Raw genomic sequence first — 23,019 nt, 5'->3', positions numbered from 1 at the left:
GTTACTAATCAGTTGACTTCGAATTACTCAAAAGGGAGAGAATCTGAGTGGGCCCACTTGAAACACGGGGGCCCCTTAAAAGCAGAGAGTTTTACTGGGCTGATGGCAAAAGGGGAAGTCAGAGAGACTGAGCGGGTAAGAAAGATTTGCTGTACCTTTGCTAGCTTGTGCTGTGCAAGGACCGGAGTAGCCCCCAGGAGCTCAGAGTGACCCCTGGTGGACAGCCAGCAAGGCAATGGCGACTTCCAGTCGTCCAGCCGCGTGGAGTTGAATTTTGCCAACAACCTCAGTGAACTTGGACATCGTTTTTTCCTCAGGACCCGGCCCAGCCTCCATCTTGTTTTCAGCCAAGTGAGACCCAGAGCAGAGAACCCAGCTAACCCTAACCTACACCTGAGTTAACGAACAGGTGCTGTTTTAACTGGCTACCTTTGGGACATTTGTTCCCCGGCCATAGAATGAATGCAGCCTATCGGACACTGGGCTGGGTACTGCAGAGACAGTTGCTGCCTTCAGAATCTTTCTGCTTGTAGGGACCACACACGTGGGCTCGCGCAGGGAAATGCAGGAATAAAGGCCACATGAATCAGGCCTGGCGAGTCACAGAAGAGTCACGCGTGAGGCGGTCTGAGAAGAGGGTGTGCGGGCGCAGCGATGGGGCGTGCTGTCCGGGACAAGCTGGGTGGCTCTAGCTGTAACATCAACCCTCACATTTAGGTGATGCTGGGGCTCCCCAGGTGCTCTACGGAGGGATGGGTACACACTCCCCACCCCCTTCTCTCTCTCTCTCTCTCTTAATCAGGTAGGCGCCACAGCCAGCCTGGAGCCCAACGCGGGTCTCGAACTCACCACCCTGAGATGAAGACCTGAGCCGAGATCCAGAGTCAGACGCTTAATTGACTGAGCCACCCCTCCCCTCTCTTTCTGGCATCAGAATCATAGAAAAAGATTCAAGAAGGAAGAATTTCATTAAGGAGGGGTTACAGGACTACCATCCCCCGTGTTGCTGAAAATTCACGGGCTGTCCCCTATGGTGTTTTATCACAGACACTCCTCACAGACTCTATCTGTTTCGCTGTAAAAGATGCTGCTACTGCCCGATGACCCCAAATTCTGTTTCTTTTCAACAGTACTTCATCAAAAGGCAGCACATTAAAATAAAAGGAATGTTCCGGAACCCAGGGGAGATGAAGCTGTCAGGCAGCTGAGGCAGGCCCTCTCTAGGGAGCAGACGAATTCCTTCTCTTTTTATCTCTGCAGACTCTTCCCCAGTGCCCTGATGGATGAGGAGGCCAGAGAAGGAAACAGGCCTCCTGCGGACTTCTCCTCGGGAGGGTGAGGGGGGGAGGGCACAGGGGCGGGGGGGGGGCAGTGGCAGATGGGGAGAGGGAAGGGAACACAGTGAGGTGCGGCCTGAGAGGTCCCCGGAGACATCACTTTCCGACCGGGGGACGTTTGCTTCCTGCCACTTAGCTTCTCCGAAGACCTTGATAAAAGGATGGTGAAGACACCCGCTGGCTTCTGCCTGGTCATCTGCTGTGCTCACAGCTGGCTCTGCTGTGACCGTGTACGCCTCCTCCTGATTCATGGGACATTCGCCCTCTTCCTTCCCAACCGAAAATACCATGGTAGAGGCCTGGAGGCCTCAGGCCATGGAGAAATAATCCAGAGACAGAAAATATTTCCATCTGCACAAACCAACGTCTTCACGTTCACTCGAGTACCTATCCTGAGGACCATCACGGCGTCCATGTTGGGGTCCCCCACCCCCACATTTACAGGTTGAAATTCTGACTCCTGAGGTGATGGTGTTAGGAGGCAAGGCCTTAGGGAGGCGATTGGGTCAGCAGGGTGGAGCCCTCGGGACCGGGACTGGTGAACTTCTGCGGAAGGCCTGAGAGAGCTTCCTTGCCTTTTCGGCCACTAGAGGACCCACATCGCTGTCTGCGAGGAAAGAGGCTCTCACCAGACATCGAATCTGCCAGCGCCTTCATCTTGGGCTTCCCAGCCTGCGAGAAGTGGATTTGTGTTGTGCATAGGCCACTGTGTTTGTGGTATTTTGCTATTACAGCCCCAGCAGCCCAAAAGACGAGCCAAAAAGAGTCGTCCAAGTAGTAGTCGCAAGAGACAAGAACCACAGCAGCTATTTCGGGATTTGGACAGAGGCGGGACATTCAGGTGCTGATTCAGTCATTAGGGGTATGACTGTCTCCCCGCAGGCGCCCTTGCCTTGCTTTGAAGGGACCCGTGGGTATTTTGGTGCAGGATGTACCCTCAGCCCTTGCTGGCTGCAAAGACTCTTGGTCGCTGCCTGCAGGCAAATTTCCACATCGTGGTCCTGCCCTGACTTGTTCCTGCCCACCCGCCTGGTTTCATACTTGGAATTCTCCACATCCTGATGCTGCCGCCACTCCAGACTGTTTTCTGCCTCTCCTAGATACCCTGTACTCTGTTCCCCTTTGTTACTGTACTGCTCGCTCTGTCTAGAAGCTTCCGGGCACCTCCTCCTCTCCCTTCCAGGCAAATTCCTGCTGCTTCTTCAAGTCTCAGTGCAAATTCTATCACCATGAAACTTTCCATGATTCTCTCGAACACGCAGGGGCGGGTTTCTCTGTGCTCACACCAACCCGTGATTAGCACGTTGCGTTGTGATTGTCTCTTTGCCTACAAGTGTCTCCCTCAGACTCCATACCTGAGGTGGAGATCCTGTTTTGTTTTGTTTCCATGTTGGCCTTGCTAACGTGTCTCCTGAACATTTGCTGGTTGAGCAACTACAGAGCTTAGGGACTGTTACATAGGTGACATCTGTCAAGTCCCCTGTACGACGTCTAGCTCATTCCCCAGAGGTGTTCATGAAATGTTGGACTTCTCGTGGAAAACAAGGGATCCTGCTGAGAAAAATGCGGAATGCTTCAGAGTGAAATCACCTGAAATGCTGACATACGGCAGGGGGAGGTGGTGGGGGTACCTAGAGAGGGGAGCATTGATTTGCGGCAGAATCAAAACAATAGGACTTTGGAAAGTACTTGTGAGACATTCCGCTGTTGAGAATTTTGGTTTGATGATCCGTCAGGGAAGAAAAGAGAAAGTGGAGACCCATTTCCTCCTGGCACTGGGCCTCATCATGCAGTCCTATTGATTTCAAGAGCTGTCTCCTCCTGGCAGGGTCCCAGTGACGCTGTTGGGGTTTCTTCCCCAGCATGTACGCATGAACCAGCATGGGCCCAAGAATGCCAGATCTGTGTGCTCCCTAAGTCACAGTTCCTGTGCTCATCAATGACAAGCAAATGAATAACGTGACAGGGGTGCCTTTTTTTTTTTTTTTTTCTTTTTAAACTCAGCAGTGGAAAAAATAGCAGATTTGAAGTCAGAAGACTCCCAAAGTTCCTGCCTGGACTCGGCCACTCTCTGCTAGTGTGACCTTAAGCTCTTCCTTTCTCAGGGATGTCATCCTCAAAATGGCGGTGTAACGGCGGCAGCAGTACGTATAACAATGGCGGCAGCAATGGCCTCATGGACTGGAGTGACTGTCCGGCGAGATCCCTTAGGTAAAGCTAAAAGAGAATTTTCTTAAATGGTGAAGTTATGAGTTTCATACAGCTATGAAATAGACAAGAGTCAAAGATTTTATTGAACTCATCTGTCAATGCGGAAATCAGTAAGATGGTGAAACTTATTCAAGGGAGAATTCGACTCACAGAGATGTCTGTTCTCCACAGCATACAGTACCTTTGCACTGCTGGGAATGGGAGGCTGTGCTGGCCTATGGACAGGGAAAACTGGTGGTGTCAGTTTTCTATCACTTAACTTCTTTCCCGATAGATTTGTTAAATAGCTTAGGCAGTCAAAAATAATCCAAGGTGCACATCCCCACAGTCTGATAATTCCTGGAAGGTCTAGTAGAAAACCTCAACACTCTACTAAAAGGACACCAGGATTCTCTTCTGCTGATTTTCCCTGACACCCAGCAGCTGGATATTCCTACCCCCGGATAATGCTGTCTTGTCCTCTTTCCCCTTGACAACACACCACACCTTGATCCTACCCCCACCCCCACCCTCTTCTCTTCCGAGATCCATTCTCCTTTCATTAACTTTCCTCTCTTCTGTTTTTACAACCTTGTTCCCCTGCTCCTTCTCCATTGTTCTACTCCATGGCTTAGAAACTTTTTTTTTTTTTTTTAAAGATTTGTTTGTTTTAAAGAGAGAGACAGAGAGAGAGAGCATGAGTGGGAGGGAAAGAGCGAGAGGGAGAGAACTTCCAAGCAGACTCCATGCTGAATGTGGAACCCGATGCAGGGCTCAGTCTCATGACCTGAGCTGAAACCAAGAGCAGGATACTTAACTGTGCCACCCAGTGCCCCATCTTAGAAACATTTTTAAGTCCTTCTTACATAATGTATAGTTGTAGTGTTGTTTTATTTTTAAATGTAATTTCTACACCCAATATGGGGCTCGAACTCACAACGCTGAAATCAAAAGTAGAAAGAAATCCCTCTTACTTTAAAAATAAACAAAAATATAAAATGATTCATTTACATTTGTGAGTAATGCTGTGTAACCAAAAAAACGGGACATTTTGATGGTTTACAGTAGAAATCAAACCAACTTTTTCCTTATAGGGCCAGAAAGTCAACATTTTAGACTTCATAGGCCCCATATGGTCGCTGATCCTGTTCATTTTGTTTTTCTTCACAACTCCTAGAAAACGTGCGAGTCCTTCTTGTACAGGCTGGAGGCCAACGTGGCCAGCAGGCTACAGTTTGTTGAGTCCTGGCTGATAGAAATAAGGCTTTAATTTCAGCTTTATTTTCCCGTCTCTGAGGCAGAGAATCCTATCTGTCCCTCTTCCCATTGATGTCGGGCGCTATGGGCTTGCGTGGTGATGGACTGTGAGCAAGGATCCGGGGGGATCCGTTGGTCCAGGAAGGATGAAAGATATGTGGCACAGACCTGGACCCCGACCCTCGCTCGGAACCACAGCTGGCCGGGCCCAGCTCCTGTCCGCCAGACCCCAGCCCACCTATGCAGTTGTACGACGGCGACGGTTGGCTGCTGCAGCAGGAAGTGCCTCCGTACGGGGACGGGGGATTGTAGTTATTTCCGTGTTGCTGATGACCATCTAGACCAGCGTTCCTCCAGGTGTGAGCAGGGACCACTGGCCAGGTGTGACCGAATCACCAGCCTGCTTGCTAAATGTCAGGTTCTGGGGCCTCACGTGAGAGGGTGAACTCGGAATATCTGGGGGGGAAGACTTACTAATCTGACCCTTCTCTTCCGAGAGAAGGGTTTCTGTATTCCCTGAGGAGTCTGGGAGGCCCGTCTCAGATTCCTTCCAGTGTTCTTCGGTGCGAGCTGGGAATAGCAGGTTTCACGGGACATCTGCTACATACCGGACTCTCTGTGTGTACATAGTCCTGTTCTTTAAACCTCGCAGAGACAGCTCTGTGGGGTAGCAGGGCTGTCCCTCTGTTACCACGGGGGAAGCTAAGACACAGAGAGGCTCAGTACCTCAGCTCCGGTCACACATCTACTCAAGAGCAGGGTCAGACCCACAGGCCAGGCTTCCACCGGTCGCTTTCGGTTTCCCTAGACTTAAGGAATTAGAGAATCAGCTCATGCAGCCAGTCCTTCTGGCCAAAAAAGAGAAGTGAGGCCAAGAGAAGAGTTCATTAAGGAAAAGAGGGGAGGCTGAGAGCGGGAGGCTCTGTCTGTGGACTGGTCTGCTCCGTCAGGGCTGGTTCGAGGTGCAGGAGGGGGCAGGGAGGGGCGAAGGGGCAGCAGGGAAGGGCGGCCGGATTCGGGCTTCGTAGGTCTGAGCTACAACCAAGGGAACCCTCCTTTCCAGCAAGCTCTCGGAATCTGACGCTGGTGCCCTTTTTTTGTTTTTTAAATATTTTATTTACTTGAGTGAGCACACACGTGCGTGCACACGTGCAAGAGCGGATGGGGAGAGCCAAGTGCCCGCTGAGCACGGAGCCCAATGCCGGAGTCGATCTCACGACCCCGGAGCTTGTGACCTGAGCTGAAATCGAGAGTCCTACGCTTAACCGACTGTGCCCCCCGGGGTGCCCCTGATGATGTTGGTGACTTTAAACCACAGTTTGGAAAAACTGGGAACTGAAGGAATGATTCATGAACACCAGAATTTCTCTTAACGTATATATATAAGGAATACATGTGCAGTGTAAGTAAATTCTAAAATGCAGAAAAAGAAAAGGCAAAATGTCACAGAAATGCCACCAGTCAGGGATGCTTCTCTCTATGTTCTGACGTCTGTCCTATTCTTCTCCTGTGTGTGTGCATCCCGGCTCTAGAAGGGGCACGCCCTGGCCAGAACGCTTGGCAGCTTGCGTTTTGCACTTAACGATGTATCTTACACACTCTTCCGTATCAATAATAGAAATGTATGTCCTCTTTATGGTAGACTTTCCGGCATGGGTGGAGATCCTGGTTTTGGAGGGTCGGGCTGGGGTCTTTTACCTCCCCTTGGACTTGTACGATCTTATCTAGCCAACACCTACTAGCCTTGGATAAGGACGGAACTTGGGTTCACTTCTGACCCTCCGCGCCCTTCATTCCCTACACTTCATAGAATCCTTCCCCGGCCTGAGAAGTGGGGCGCTCCTGGTTGGTTCTGGGCCAGCAACAACCTTTGCTGGCTTTCTGGGCAAATATCCCCAGACTTCAGAAAGCCGTCAGGGGACTGGCCGGCCTCCGCCGCTGATCCTGAGTGTTTCTGGCTCCAGCGGCACAGTCCAATCTGCAAGATGGGCAGTTTGGGATTCCACGGACTGTCCTTTCCAAGTCCCGGCCCACCCCCACCCACGGGCGCCCCACGGGGACCGGGTTCAGGATGGAACCGTGGGCGCAGGGAAAGCAGAGCCTGCCGCCTTTGAAGGGCAGAGATGCCCCCCCCTCCCCGCCACCCCGCCCCAGCTCTGTCCCGAGGGCCCCCACAACAATGCAAAGTTCAAATCTATGGTTACTGGAAAGCGCATTTGGGAACAATCAGGGGCCCCCTGACCTCTGACATGTGACCTTAGGCCCACTCTCCCTGCTGCTGAGACCAGGCTTGAGTCCTTGGAACCAAAGGGGAAAAATGTGTTAGAGAGGCCTGGTTTTTTTTTTTTTTTTTTTTTTTTGAGAAGAAATGCACTTAAAATATAAACTCTTGTAAACTTAAAAAAAAAAAAAAAGGTAATTGGAAAAATTGGGTTCAGTCTGAGAGGCAAACAAACAACAAAGCAAATCTTTTCACCTCCTGTTTGAGGCTGTAAAGGGGCTGCATTTGTATCTTCCCGGTGCTTTTATGACCTGGGGGCCAGCCTTTCTCTGCCTCTGGACTGGGCCAGCACAAAGCCCGGCTAATCACAGAGCTGTTTAGGAAATGAGGGTCTAGAATGGAATTTCCTCCACACGCCCCCCCTCCCCCCCAGGCTGCAGCTTCCCCCTCTAGAAGGCTCTGGGCCCAGCTCTGCACAGGGCTGGAGAACAAAGGGACTGTCTCTCTCAATTTTCCCTGGAGCCTAAGGAGCCTTGTGTTGCACAAAAATTCAGTGAAAGCAGCTCTTCTGTCCCCTTCCCAGAGCTAGGGCTGCCTGAAGGAAGGAAACGGGGGGGGGGGGGGGGGGGGCTGCATGTTTGTGGCACATACTGTGTGTAGAGCTCTGTGGGGGCAACACAAAAATGCATTTTGTACCTAGGAGCCTTGCCCTCAAAGAGCTTCCTATTTATCTGGAACGTCAAAACTCATGAGAACACCAGGGAAAAGTCAACTCATAATTCAAGATGGCCGTCCAAGTGACTGACCGATGAGAGGTCCAGGCCTTCAGAGTCCAGTAATTGTGAAGACAGAGGCCGTGTCTCCCTCATATGCGGAATTTAAGGAACAAAAGAGCAAAGGAAAAGAAAAAAGAGAAAGAGGGGGAGACAACCCCAAAACAAGACGCTTAACTCTAGAGAATACACAGTTGGTTACCAGAGGGGAGGCCCTGGGCAGGGGGATGAGGGAGATAAGTGAAGGGGATTAAAAAGACACTCATCATGAGGAGCACTGAGTGGTATGTGGAGTTGCTGAGTTGCTCTGTTGTACACCTGAAACTACAGTAACACTTAGTTAACTACGCTGGGAAAAAAAAAAGAGTTCAGTAACTGTTTAATATCTGTGGAGCATCTCTACTAGACACATCATGGGATGGGGCGTCTGGGGGGCTCAGTTGGCCATGGTCTTGGGGTCCTGGGATCAAGTCCTGCATCTGGGCACCCTACTCAACAGGGAGCCTGCGTCTCCCTCTCCTTCTCCCTCTGACCGTCCTCACTGTTCATGCTTTTGCTCTCCCTCTGTCAAATGAATGAATAAAATTCTTAGGAAAAAAAAAAGCTATAGAATCACAAAGACCCTATGTGTCATCTCAAAAGATGGCTGCCACCACTTCTTTCCTTCCCTGTACATGCTGGCCTCTGCCTCTTGAAGAGGCGGAGTCTACTTCCTCATCCCCTTGAACCTGGGCTGGCCTATGACTGCTTTGACAAATGCATATGGTGGAGGTTATGCTGTGCTGGTTATTGCCAGGCCTCACCTGGAAGAAGACTGGCAATTTCTGCTTGTGTCTTGGAACCCAGCTGACAAGAAACTACATGGAAAGTCCAAATGGAAGGACAATTCAGGCTCCAGAACTTTGAATCTAAGTGTCCCAAAGAAGAATGGTTTAGGAAATTCCCCTATAGCAATGGTAATGCCAGAAGGAGAGCCCGCCTGGGGAGGGGAGTCTATCCTCAAACACTGGTTTGTGGAATTGGAACAGATTCCAGGAAGATGATTTCAGTTTTAGAAAAGCTGGAACTGAAAAGCAGACAGAGAGAAGGTGTGGAACTCAGGGCTCGGGTCCTCGGCGGTTTACAGAATCTCTCTCTGTCTTCCATAGACACCCCATAGACCCCCGTGTCCGTGGAGCCGCAATCACACATTCCTAATACACAGTCACACCGACAGCAAGAGAAGTAGTACATAGTAAGTACTCAGAAAAAGAACAAACTGCCAAAACATTTGATACGGAGAAAAAACGCTACAGGTCATCTAGAAGGGAAAGATCATGGGCTTGACAGCCTCCCGAAGGGTTACAGTAGAATCAGAAGAAGGATATTCCTTCTTCTAATGTAACATATGCGTCCCAGGGCGTGGAGGGACCGTGGAAAGCATCGTTTTCACAGCCAGTGAACAGTCTTCCAAAACGTGATTTTTTAACAATCACAGCGTATCCGTCTCATGAATAACCACAATTTATTAAACTCTCCCTTGTACATTTTGTGCATTTATGAGGTTGATAATTTTGGCTCTTATAAATAACACCAAAACGAAAGTCTCTGTAAATAAATTTTTGCCTGCATCTGATCTTTCTTTGAAGACAGATTCCTAGAAATGGAGTTAGTGGGCTGAAGGGTGATACTTTGAAAATATTCTTGATACTCATTGCCAAATAGCCTGCTGAAAGTGTTGCCAGGCCGCGTGATGTCCAGCAGTGTGTCACAGGCCCACCCTGCATTCAGCTTGTATTGGAATGAGAAGAGGACATAGAGCTGTGCCCACTTAGGTCCTCCTGTTTGTTTTTAAAGATTTTTTAATTTATTTAAAAGGGGGGGACAGAGGGATAGGAAGAGAGAGAGTCTCAAGCAGACTCCCCGCTGAGCACGGAGCCCGGCATAGAGCTCCATCTCCCGACCCTGGGGTCATGACTTGAGCCAAAATCAAGAGTCAGACTCTTAACTGATACACCCAGGTGCCCCTGTATGACCTTGGTTTTAAAGATTTTTTTATTCATTTGAGAGAGAGAAAGAGAGAGGAGGGACACCTGGGTGGCTCAGTCGGTTAAGCATCTGCCTTTGGCTCAGGGTCCTGGGATCGAGCCCCATATTGGGCTCCCTGCTCAGCAGGTAACCTGTGCGTAACCTCTCCCCCTCCCCCTGAATGTATTCCTCTTGCCCTGTTTCTCTGTCTATCAAATAAATAAAATCTTAAAAGAAAGAGATAGCAGAGTTGGAGGAGAGCAGGGCAAGAGGGAGAGGGAGAATCCCAAGCAGATGCCTCACTGAGTGTGGAGCCCATTGTGGGGCTTGATCCCAGGACCCTGAGATCGTGACCTGAGCTGAAATCAAGGGTCGGTCGCCCAACCGACTGAGCCACCCAGACCTCCCTGACCTTGTTTTAAACTAAATACATGAAAATAGATGAAAAGAGAACCCAAATGGTTAACGGTACCTAACTGGGTGTTGGGCGCTCAGGGGAGATGTAATTCCTTCCTTACACTTTCGTGTGTTATGTACAATTCCTACATAAGTTGTGTACTCCTTAAAACAGGTTTTTGTTTGTTTGTTTGTTGTTTTTTTTGTTTTGTAAAGCAGTAAAAGTAATAGAGCAGGAGGAACACTGGGCTCCGGGCAGGAAAACTGTGGTTCCAGGTATCCTGCTGACAGCGGGGTTGCCAAACCAGCTGCCAGGGGTCTCCGTGAGGGGCTCCCTCAATGACCGGGGCTTTTAGAAGCCCTTCCCCTGAGGCCCACTTCAGACTAATGGGGTCTGCATTGTTAGCTGGGGTGGGGCCTGGGCATGGGTATTTTCAGAAAGTGACCCACCTGCCCTAATGTGAGACTTAGACCCTAAGGCGAAGGATCTAAGGATGGTCTCGAAGGCCGCGCTGAAGACCTCAACCCTAGCCAGGCTGGGGCCGTCTCTGGGGCCAGGGGTGCTGGGACAGAGCACCCCCCTCACCTGTCTGCCTGCAGTGCTGAGCCCCGCAGGTGGGGCTAGGCTGACTCATGTCCGCCAGCGTTTGCAGACAGTGAGTCAGAACCAAGCAAAACCGCATCGCTGGCAAGGGCAGCCAGGGTCCCCGTCATTCCTAGAGCCGCAGAGGTCAGGTGGGCGAAGCCAGGCGGTGGCTGGCTTGGGCCCTCCCTTCCCGTGTTAGGGAAGCCGCACTGGTCGTCTGCCTTTTTGGGGGGTTTGTGGTTGAGGAGAAAGAAGTGGAGGTGGAGCAGAAGAGGCGAGAGGTAGGGCCAGGCCGGTGACCTCCTGCGCGTCATCTCGGCCAACGGGGAGCTGCCACCTCACGCTGGCCAGGCTCCCGGCCTCCTCTGAAGCCTGGAGATTAGGGCAATTTAATCCCTTGCTCCTCTCCTCTGGTTATTTCTGTGGGGAAGGGGGCTGGGCCCGCCGTGGGTTCCCTCAGCAACAGGGCCTGGCCCGGCTCCCTGGTGAGGAGGCCCCAGCTGGGAAAAGCAGTGGGGGAAGGAAGGGAGGAGCCCGGTCTTTCTAGGGCCTTCCCTTCTCCGAGGTGGTGGGAGCGGTCGACACCCTACAGACAGGGAGGGGAGGTCTTTAGGGTCCTCAGGTCCTCCCCGGAGGGGAGAAGGCCAGAGAGGGGCCTGTGGCCATAACAGAGCTCATTGTTCAGGCGCTGAGGCGGGCACAGCCCGGCCTGGCTGCAGGCCCGAGAAGAGGTGTTCGAGAGTTCTGGAAGCCGATTTCCCTTTGATCAAGAGGAGGAGGAGAGGGTCGCATCGGACAACCCCGCCTGGAGGCTGGTCTGGGCCTACAGCCCTCACACTTGCATTTTCTGACCAAACTAACTATTCCCCTCAGTGTTTCTATCCACGGAGCTTCTTACAAGCTTCTCTCTCCAGAGCCCTCCGCGGCAGGGATTCTAGTCCTCACCCAACGATGGCTCCATCTTCCCTGTATTTTGTGGTGATCACGGTTCCCTCTCCGCAAGCCTCTTCCAGCTCTGCCTCGTCCTGTCCGTCTCTCCCACCTCCTTGTTCCCATTAATCTTTGATTACACCCCCCACCCCCCACACCGCGAAGGCAAACGAACGTCTCCCACCCTCTTTCCAGGCGCGCCCAGCTTCAGGACAATAAAGGGTCTGCCGGCCTCGAGGGCGCCGGCAAAGCACCCCGGCCTCGCCGCACCGGCCCACGTTGGGAACCAGACGTGAGACACATGCTTGAGAAAGGTTCGGTCACTGGTGAGTTTTAGACGTCTCGGGACTCACACCTGGAAGCTTCAGGATCTAAAAACACGGCCTCTCTAAAAGCTTCCAGACCGCACCCAGGAGTCGGATGTGACCCCAGGTCAGATGTGACCCCCCGTCCGATGTGAAGTCCCTTAAAGCATAAATGTCTTTGGGTGGAGACCTTGCTGTTTTTAGTCATTTCCCAAATGCCGGTTCCTTAGGGACCCTTGTTTCAACCTGGCAAACGTCGCGAGATGAAGAGTCATGTTAAGGACCCAAGAGACCCAGCCACCCCCCTCCCGAGGTGGCTTTTTATTGCTGACGGCATCCCCACGCAGCGGAAGGGCACTCGGGCTCCTGGAGAGCAGAGCTGGGCCCCCAACCCAGCCAGTGAGATGGCGCAGGCTGGATTTGACCTTGAAACACTCAGCCACCCGTAGGCTCTTTCCGGAGCGGCTACTGCCTCGTCCTCATCTCGCCAGTTTTAGAAAGGGTTTGCCTTACCTGAGTCCTCGGAGGTTTGCGCCAGGAGACAAGTCCATTAGGTCGATGCATTTGAAGCGGGCTGGAGGCAGTGTCTCAGCGGATGCTTTTAGTGCCTGTTAAGCAGGTGGGGAAAGAATCAGATCAATGCAAGGAACACGATGTGTGTGAGGCTCCCTCGTAGGGCCTGTAGACCTGCCCGTGCTCCCAGATGCTCGGACGAGGCTGGAATCCTAAGGCCTCCGAGGAGAACGGCTTGGCCCAAAGATAGAGGTGGTGGCTTTTCCCATGCTAGGGTGATTTTAGGGGAAGGGGACCTTCCTTATGGATGTATCCTTTAGATCCAGATTGTCTGCTATGAAACACGCCTGAAGAGCCAGCATTAAATCATTGTTCTGAGGTCCTCACTCTGTCTGGAGTCCTTTCTCCAAACAAATATGCCTGCAAGAAGGAAACCACCAGAGCGACGGGCCGTCTTCCTGGAAGGCAGCAGAGAATGGCCCTTGTGGGCCTGGGGAGGAGTAGGGGGAACTGAAAGGGGGGCATGAGGGCCTCAGTGTTCTTCCCAAGACGTCTGGGGGAGTATCTTTGATTGGATGCTATCTGTGTTGTGATCTCTGCTGGGTTTTCCTGCTCTTCTCTGCTAGTATCTGACGGAGAACAGAAAAGGATGATGGAGAAGGGGGCGTGGGCGGATGGGGGCGGAGGAGGGAGCGTCTGCCTAGCTTGGGTAGAGAGGGAAGGTCTCACCTGGCACACATGTGTGCACAGGCACGCACACGCACACACACACACACACACACACACACACACACACACACACACCCTGCACCATTTCGAGAGAATAACAGTGCCACCTGCTGGTTCTTTCTGTGCAAAGACGTCTCCACGTGGACCTTCCCTGAGGAGGAGGCGGCCCAGGTAGGTGTCATCCTGTCCTGATTTACTCTGGTTTCCCAGAGTAAGTCCCTCCTCACCCTCCTGTCTTTTTCTCAGAAAGTGAGCCAAGCCGTGAATGTGCCTTACAGCGTTCCCGGCGGTGCTCCGGGCCAGAGAGACAAGACTCCGCGCACAGACTCCCTGCGGAAAGTCTGGCTTCTCGGTGTCTTAGAACCCTGGCGTTGTGCTTCTAGCAACAGGCTTGAGGAGCAGAGGTACGTGGACAGTAGGAACTGATCCCGGCCACTGCCCCCCACCGGACATCCTAAAAAATCCGTAAATTACCAAAAGAGCAGAATCATTAGTTGCCTCCATTTCTGCTTCTCTCAGGTGTGGTCTCTCCAGTAACAGCTCATCTGGCTCTGTTGTAATTAAACAAAGTGACATCCGTCTGCAACACTGAGTCCCCACCCCCAATCCCCACAGCCCCAGGCAGGTACCTGCAGGGAGGCTCCTCCCATAGCTGGTGATGTCAGGGTAGGAGGAAGCCGGCGCATGGGGCTTTGTTTTTCTCCCAGGAACGTGAAGCACAGGTCACAGGTGATCTTTATCTCTTCGAGTCAACCAGATGGTGACTATGATGAGCTCGGCCTGGTGCCTCGAAAGAGTCCTGTCACCGCGGCTATGAAGGAACCCAGTGGGTACACCATAGGCACGTACAGCTAAGACCCAGGACGAGGGGGCAGGCAGAGCGTTTTAAAAGGACTCATTACAAGGCATCGAGATGACTACCTGGGATGCTTCTGAATGATGGAGGATTTCAAGGAGTTCTTTCCGAACGCTAACTCATAGATCCTTGCAGAATCGCCTGGAAGCGACTGGCCAGGAAAGGGAACGCCACCAGCACATCATTAATCTGAGGCCGGTGGCAGCAGAGTCAGGACAAGGAACAGGCTGTTCTTCCTCTGCCCTCGCTTCTGAGTCAGAGCCGTGAAACGCCCTGGTCAACAGCCTGGTTTTGCTCTGCGCCTGCTGGGTATGGGAGCCACCTCCTCCTCGGAGGCCTCGTGGCCAGGAAGGAATAAGGCTCTGAACAATGATTCTGGATGAATCTAAGCAGGAAACAGAGAAGCAGTGGAGCGCTCACAGAGTTCCCTCTCCTCCCCCACGTGTGAGTACAGGTGCCATCAGGCTAAAATGAGTATCAGGAGAGCTTCAGGGGCACCTGGGTGGCTCCGCAGGTGAAGCCTCTTCCTTCAGCTCAGATCATGATTCCATGGTCCTGGGATCAAGCCCCGCATCAGGCTCTCTGCTCAGCCAGGGAGCCTGCTTCCTGCCCCCCTCTCTGCCTGCCTCTCTGCCTACTTGTGATCTCTGTCTGTCAAATAAATAAATAAAATCTTAAAAAATAAATAATAAAATAACCTTAAAAAAAAAAAATAGAGCTTCCAGGGGTAGGACCCAGATAGGAGAGCACATAGAGGCCTCAGCGCCTGCAGGGGGCGGTGGAGGGAGACTGCGTTTCCCAGCCTTCTTTAGCTCCCACTGGCGGCCTGTGTTCCTTGGCTTGTGACCCCTTCCTCTGACTTTAAAGAGCTTCCCCCCCAGTCTCTGCTTCTGTCACACATCACCTTCTTCCATCTCCAGCTCATCCCCTTGTGATGGCGCTGGCCCACTCCGATAAGGCAGGATAGTCTCTCTGTCTCAAGATTCATACCCGAATCTGCAGAATCCCTTTTGCCATATAAGATTAAAATCCGGGGATTAGGATGTGGGGAAATTTGGTTTTTTTTTTCCTGCCTCTCACACTGGGCAGTCAGGGCAGAGAGACTGAAAGGCATTAAATCCTTCCATAACATCAATTTCTCCAAGTCCAAGGATGCTGGGACACCTCACCCATGAGCTGGCCATTGGAGTGCTGGACTGGGCCAATGTGAGCTGTGCTTCTGGACATGTCTCCCACCGTGGGTGCAAGAGAGGGCATTCTTGGGACTCTCCTGAGCTAGGGGTGGTGAGATACTGGTGCAGCTCCAACTTCTCCCTCCAGAAAGCAGAGGAAGCCTGTTAAAGTTCAATTATCAATGGGGAGGGCCACTGGGGTTGTGGGGGAGATGCCCTTGTCCACAGCGGTCATGGGGAATGGGAAATGGGTTTCATAACAACCAAACCTCATCAAGTTCTTTTGGACCATCTCTGAAGAGACAGTCTGTGGCTTTGAGTTAGAGGAGTCCAGATGGAAACCACAAACACCACGTGTGAGCATTTCCTTCTGATCTTCAAGGAACCGGGTTCAAAGGAAGAGTTCCCATCCGCGGAGACAAGTCCGAGTTCCTGCATCCTAAAACCTCCAGGATGGTTCTGGCCACAAATCAGCCCTGCTGTCAGATCTTGCCGCGGCTTCTAGGATCTGATCTGAGCTCACGGGCGCCTTGGACACCCCCCCCCTCCACTGTCGCAGCCCATGCGGGCCCTGAGGGCTCCAGACTTAACTACTCCCCTTCTCTCCTGGTTCTGTGGCTTGGATGTCCCCTGGGGGATATGCTCTACAAACCATGGTCCTTGGGTCTGCATTGAGGAAGACCCACTGGTCAGTTCTCCTAGAGCCTCGCTTCCCTGCCTCACTTCCCCTCTCTGAAGAAGGCTCGCTCGCTCCATCTACGGTTGGGGATGGCCCCAAGTTTGGGGTAAGCGCACTTTTCCTCTTGAAAGCTTTTACGGTTCACACAGCTCTTTCGGTCTTTGACCAGGAAGAAAAATCTCAAGGGTGTGTCACATGGGAGTTTGTTAAGATGCAAAGCAAGAAACATGCAGCCCTGGTGACATTTGGGGGCAGATAAGTTTTTGTTGTAGAGGCTCTCTTGGTCTCTGTGACATCCCCAGCTTCTAACCACTTGATCAGCTACTCCTCAGAGCAGCAGGGCGCGGCAGGGCGGGGGGGGGGGCAGTTTTGCTCCCGGAGGACATGTGGCAAGATCTGGAGATGTTTTTGGATGTCAGACCTGGGAGTGGGTGGGTGGGGAGGTGCTCCTGGCATCCAGGAGGTCTGAGCTTGCACAGGACAGCTCCTCGGAGCAAAGAGTGATCCGGCCCCGATGTCAGTGGGGTCAAGATGGAGAAGCTCTGTTTGAAAGAAGTGGAAGCGGTCATTTATACTTGGTCCAAAAGGACGGGGCGAGAAAGTCCCGAGGGAAGGACATGCCCCCCAGAACAGAGTTCATATCCCAGTGTCTCTGCTGATACAGCTGGAAGTAGTCCTTTTGGGGCCATCATTGCCAGGATGAACATCCTCCCCAGAGGCCCTTCCTGGCAGGAGACTCGGGGAGGCGAGCACAGGGGAGAGCGCGCTTGCTTCCTCTCGGGCCTGGCTGGGGCCACCCGGAGAGAGTGAGCAGCCGGGGGTGCAGGGCTGGCCCGGAGAAGGGGCCGCAGAAGTTCTGGAAGCACGGAAGCCACGGGCTCAGATGCCAGGCTTTGAAATCCAGTCCCCAAAGGACCGTTCGCAGCCTCGGTCCCCACACAGTGGGCAGGGCTGTCGGCGTCCTGCTTGGTCTTTCTGTCCTTTGCATTTGGTGTTGGTTGTTTTCGTACCCCATTTCTGTTGACACACTAATAGCCCAGAGGACATGCAGACATCACCCAGTTGTGCACAAAACCGCAACAGGCCTCATTTCCGAAAACCAACGAACAGGTAACAAAGGAAAAGGGGGTCAGCCCACCTCTGGGGTGCTAGAGGCCTTCGGTTTTGTTCTGCAGCCTGGCTGGGTGCTGGGAACTCCGTAGACGGGGAGGCGGGGGTTTCTGCCGGCCAGAATAGCTGGGGGGTCCCTCCCCACAGCCCCGCCTGGTGACAAAGCGGGGGGTGCAGGCCGAGGGGGAAGGTCAGCCGTGGTGGGGAGCCACAGAGGTTCCTGAAAGTCCCCGCGTGCTCCGGCGACAACCGTGTTTGCAAACCCCTTTCTTTCGCCCTCTCATTAGCTTGACATAGAAGAGCCAAAATGCGTTTCAAAAACCAAGCCCAGGAAAACAGACCATCATTCTTGATCTCCTGTTCCACTTCCCTCTGCCCTTTCGCATGGAGGGATCGATCCCACAACCTCCCCGGGCTGTCTCCCAGCAGAGGGGGGCTCTGGGGCAGCCAAGTGGAGAATGAAGAAGCGACAGGAGAGCAAGAATGAGGATGGTCTCTCCCTGGCAGCGGTTCTCAAGAAACGCTGGAGTGGGAAAACATGGCGCATTTTCTCTGGTCCTTTGGTGACATGATTCTCCCACTGAGGCGGTGGCGGAAAGAGGTGGCGTGATCGGCCGGCAGACGTATGAAGGATCCTGGGGTTGCACCTCTGACTTATTAAAGTTCTCATGTGGGTATTACTGATCCAGATGGACAGATGTGGGTCAGGGCTAGCTCGTCTGGCCCGGTGACCCTGATGTTGCTCCAAGATGGGGGGTGGGGCTCACCCACCCACCTGTGAGCTCCCCCAGGACATGGCTGCCCCCAGCCCATCTCCTGGCTGTCCTCCAGCCCCTAGTGCTGTGCTGGTCAAAGAGGGGGTCCTTCGGCCATGTCCCTGGAGCCCATGTGCTCCGGGCTCCATCACTCACTTTCTCAGTGGCCTTGAGCAAGTCAGCCGCTGGGCGTCTGTTCACTTCTCTCCAGCGAGGACTTGATATCGGCACCTCCACTGAGTGAGGCAAAGGCCCGAGTGAGAGAAGCCAGTCCGGGGCCAGGCTCACGGGCGATGCTGCCTAAACATCAGCCCTTAGTATTAGGAGTTCAAGTTCTGTCTTGTTCGGCTTTGTAGCTCATCAAAGACCAAATATCTCAGGTATTTGACTGCTTGAATTTTTTTTGTCCTAACTACTGCTCAGTTATGTACCGTACAGATTATTTTCAAAGTGATATTTGGCAGGGGTGGATCTTGAATGCCTTTGGTCCCATTTCTGAACGTGGGCAGGAAGCCCTCTGGGGTCCTCACTAGGCTGCGCTGCCGGTTCTGAGTGGCCAAGATGCGGGAACACAGTTGGAGATAGACGGGCTAGGACACTGTAAGGGCCAGAGTGATTCCATCCGGTTAAACAGTGATTTTGCTGTTTATGCAATAAAACTTAGACTGACCCCCTCAGGGGGTCAAGTCCTGGAAACCAGTTCCAGGTAACAAAGCCCAAATACCAGGGTGGGTCAGGCCAGGTGGAGACATCTGATCAGTGGGGTGGGGGTGGGGGCGCATACTGTCTCCCTAACTACCAAGGAGTATGGGTCCTGCCCTTTGCGCACCAATTCTGACCAAGGTGATAGGCTGATTCAAATACCTACTATAGGGTAAATTGTACTTCAATTGGTCACTTATGTGTGACCTAGCATGACTGTGCAGCTTTCCCTGTGTATCACAATCTCATTGGTCACCTGTACGTGGCCAGGCCCAACCACATGGCCTTTGGCCTTAAAAGCTAGTCTGTAAGGCAGAGAGAGGTCACCCTCTCTGTAAGAGGCGAGGCTCCAGCCAGTCGGTTTCATTCTTGATGCTTGGCACGATATAAAGGTTTGCTTGACCTTCGCTTTGTATGAGTCTCACTCCTTTGACCTTGGACCCAACAGACACCCCAGGCTCTGGGTCAAAGCATCCCTGGAAAGCTCACTTAGGCCCTGTGGCCTGGAAAGCCTTTCCTTTCTGCCTTGGCTTCCTTCCATTTTTTCTCAGCGAAATCTTTCTGCATATCTCTGCCTTTTCTTTGAGGTTCACTCTCTGTGCCCCAGGCTCAGAGAGGCTGTAAATGAAAAGTCATAATAAAAACCAGGAGTGGGAACAATGTGAGTGCACTTAACTTCCTAACAGTTCGCATTTAAAACGGGTAAGATGAGGGTCTCCTGGGTGGCTCAGTCTGTTCAGCGTCTACCTCCAGCTCAGGTCCTGGTCCAGGAGTCCTGGGATCGAGCCCGGGTCAGGCTCCCTGGTCAGCGCAGAATCTGTTTCTCTCTCTCCCCTTCTCTCCACTCACAATGAATAAATAAGTAACATCTTCAAAAGAAATAGAATGGTTAAGATGGTAAGTTTTATGTCAGGCATATTTTACCACAATTAAAAAAAAAATAAAATCACTTAAAAAAATAATATCCCAAAAAAGTGGAGTGGGAGGGACGGAGGGGCCTTCATTCTTGATGTGACAACCGGCTCCAGGAGGTTCATTCAAGTCCGGAATCGCGACTTCCAAGTTGCCTTCCGTGAACAAGCCTCCTCTCCGCTCGCTGCGTGGGGGTGGGGCTGGGGTTCCCGGCGCAGCTCGGACTGCGGGTTCTTTCCTATCGGTACCAGGAGGGGCTGCGGGTCTGGATTTGTTGACTGTTCCTCAAGGCGGGGGCTCTCGGCAGAAGGTTCCAGGGGCATGTGGCCACCCCCATGCCGGGAGGGGCGCTTCTGAGCATCTCCGCGCTGACTGGTGCCAGGGCTGTGGGAGCAAGAGGACAGACAGGACAGGGGAAGACCCCACCACCGGTAAGTTTGGCTTGGCCGAGCCTGGCTTTCAACAACCACCGTGCGGACTGCCTCTCCTGCATTCCCGGGCTTGTCCAGCCTCCTGTCGTCGTACTTAGCCACCAGCTGGGTTCGGGAGGCCTTGAGTGCACGTGGAAGCTCAGGGTTATACAGATGCAAAACTGCTTCCTCCTGGGTCTTCCCGCAGCCCTTTGGGAAGGGCCCCTGGGGCTCCCAAACCAGTGGGCCCAGGACAAACCCAAGCCTGTGCTGCCCTCTGCTGGTCATCCCGACCCATGGCATTCCCTGGGTCTCTGAACCAGTGAAGGGGCACCTGGGTGGCTCAGTGGGATAAGTGTCTGCCTTTGGCTCAGGTCAGGCACGATCCTAGGGTCCTGGGATCGAGCCCCCCATCGAGCTCCCTGCTTGGTTGGGAGTCTGCTTCTCCCTCTGCCGCTCCCTCTGTTCATGTTCTCTCTCTAATAAATAAATAAAATCTTAAAAAAAAGAAAAAAGAACCAAAGGGAAACCAAGGCAAGGGCAGCCCCAGTGGGCAAGGGCAGGCCCATGAGGCCTATGGAGAGATGCAGACCTGAAAGGGACCCCATGGGCCCCTCATGCAAGCTCTTACCTGGTCTTACCCCTGGGCTTGGGGCCCCAGCCTGCCTCGCTGGTCCCAGTCACTCTGTGTGGATGCAGGCTGGTGTTCATCCTTGTAAGCCATTTCCAGCCCTGAGCTCTCTCCCCCTGGGGCTCAGGGAGCTTCCCCTGCCCTCTGCAGTGGGCTCTGGCTGCTAGCTTCCCTGGGGGGCTGGGCTGGGATGTGCCCTCTCAGCAGCTTATCTGTCCACCATGGCCACCGGCTCCTATTTTCTTTCCAGAACAGTGTTCTAGGTGCTCTCCGACCCCATCTGGCAAGAGTCCCTCTCCCGCCTTCAGGCCGCTCTGCCGGACCCTTAAGTCAGTCTGAAGGAATATGTGACTTGGTCGTGCTCTGACTGCCTGCAAAGTCCGCCAGCTGTCCAGAGGGCGGTTCCAGAGCAGCATGAAACACAAAGCCCTTCACCATCCAGTTCTGTCTTTCTTTCCTGTCTGTGCTTGACATCAGTGTCACCTCCTCCCTTGTCGTTCAAACGAGAGGCAGCTTACTGTGTGCAGCCCAGCAGCGCAGATTCCTACAGCACCTCCGTTTGCGCTCTGACCTCATCGTGACCCCTCTTGCCTCAGTGTCTGCATCTGTAAAATGGGGAGAATAGCAATAGTATGCCTCACAGCGCTTTTTTCTTTTCTTTTCTTTCTTCTTCTTCTTCTTTTTTTTTTTTTTTAGATCTTATTTAATTACTTCAGAGGGAGAGAAAAGAAGGTAGGAGCAGGGAGACAGGCAGAGGCAGAGGGAGAAGCAGGTTTCCCACTGAGCAGGGAACCCTATGCGGGACCTGATCCCAGGACCCTGAGATCATGACCTGAGCTGATGGCAGAGGCTTAACAGACTGAGGTATCCAGGCATCCCTATTTATTTCCTTTTTAAAGACATTATTTATTTATTTGAGAAAGAGAGAGCGCATTGAGGGACAGAGGGAGAAGCAGATGAGAATAATTCATTAAGAAGAGAGACCCTGATGATGTAGGAGAGAAGGGTACCCAACGACCGGAATTTGGTGGAGGGAAAGGAGGCGGGACCCCGAGGATCCGTGGGGGGATTAGCCGGGAGGAGGTCGTGCAGGGACCGTGGGTGCAGATGTGGGTGTGCTCCTGTGGGCTGCGGTGGCTCCACTGTCTCTGGGAGGGCAGAGGCCAGGCTCCCAGCCAAGCCGGAGAGGGTGGCAGGAGGAAGGAGGGTCTGCAGAGGAAGAAAATGTGTGTGGAAGGCTGTTGGGGTGGAGTTTCACCAGTTAAACAAAGGGAGAGCCAGTGGAGGGGGGCTGGGGGGTGGGGGTGGGAGGGGTGCGGTTGGTGTTTGCTCCAGTCCTAGTACAATGAACGGGAGTGTCCAGATTAGGCAGGAAAGTAAGTTAAGAGAGGCTGGAAATGAAGTTAGAGCCGCCCACCGCCCACCCAGGTGAGCCATATGGATTCGGCGGAACAGTTACTGTCGAGGGGACGGACACCCGAGGAGGTGAGCTGAACACAGAGTTTGGATCAGAACAAGAATGGTTTAAATTGCTTTCTGGGGTGACAGGTCCAGGTAGCTCCCGGGAGGGGTGGGTCTGGTTTGCAGGAAATGGTCTCTGCTGATGAGTCAAGGAAAGGAGAGAAAATACGCCGGGTGGGCCACCAATACGGGGCTGAATTTCCCGAGAAAGATGATGGCACAGGACGGAGCTCAGGCTTCAGGACATGTGCCAAAGCCTCCACCCTGTTTTTCAAGATGGGGTGGGGGCAAGAATGAACTGTTTAAGAATGTTTTCTTATTTTGCAACGACATGGATGGAACTAGAGGGTATTATGCTGAGCAAAATAAGTCAAATCAGAGAAAGATAATTGTCATATGATCTCCCTGATGTGAGGAAGTGGAGAGGCAGGGCAGGGGTTTGCAGAGTAGGGAAGGGAAAAAATGAAACAAGATGGGATCCGGAGGGAGACAAACCATAGGAGACTCTTAATCTCACAGAACAAACTGAGGGTTGCTGGGGGGAGGTGGGAGGGGGGAGGGAGAGGGTGGTGGGATTATGGCCACGGTGAGAGCTGTGAAGTGTGTAACCTGGCGATTCACAGACCTGTAACCCTGGGGAAATAATACATTATATATTAATAAAAATAATTTTAAAAAAAGAGAATGTTTTCTTACAGAAATATTTCTGCTTTGATTTTGAGATTCCCTGGTTCTCTCATTTCACCGGAGATAGCTGGGGCTGGAGGAGGCGCACTTCTCCTTCTGGCCAGGAGGGGGCGCAGGAGACCGCAGCCAAAGAGTGACTCTGGGGAAAGCTCTGGAAAACAAGGTGGACACAGCTCAGGAACCACCAGGCATCCTCTGCCATCAGTGTCCTTCTTAAGACAGGCTGGGACTGGAGCCACCGGGAGGTCGGTCTGCTTGTGGATTCGTTTCCTAGCCAATCCATTTGCTCAGTGCCTTAAAACAACAGACCTTTATTGTCTCACAGTGCTGGAGGCCAGAAATTTGGAAGTAGTATGACTAGGCAGAAATTGAGGTCTCGGCAGGGCCGTGCTCCCTTGGA

The 23,019-nt window shown here is 52.7% G+C and overlaps 1 long non-coding RNA gene across 1 annotated transcript in view; it reads right to left on the bottom strand.

Moving 5' to 3' along the window:
* Window positions 1–14,727, bottom strand: part of LOC132023960 (uncharacterized) — a 39,967-nt gene extending 25,240 nt beyond the window's left edge. The window contains exons 1-2 of the long non-coding RNA XR_009406110.1: window positions 13,874–14,727; window positions 12,516–12,610 (exon numbers count right to left, since the gene is read on the bottom strand). This is a non-coding gene — a long non-coding RNA (uncharacterized LOC132023960). The remainder of the gene's footprint in view (window positions 1–12,515; window positions 12,611–13,873) is intronic.
* Window positions 14,728–23,019: the final 8,292 nt, after the last annotated feature.

The sequence above is a fragment of the Mustela nigripes genome, chromosome 8, assembly GCF_022355385.1.
Source record: "Mustela nigripes isolate SB6536 chromosome 8, MUSNIG.SB6536, whole genome shotgun sequence".
NCBI lineage: Eukaryota > Metazoa > Chordata > Mammalia > Carnivora > Mustelidae > Mustela > Mustela nigripes.
Note: the sequence above shows the minus strand (reverse complement) of the source record. Positions and strands in the feature narration are given on the sequence as shown.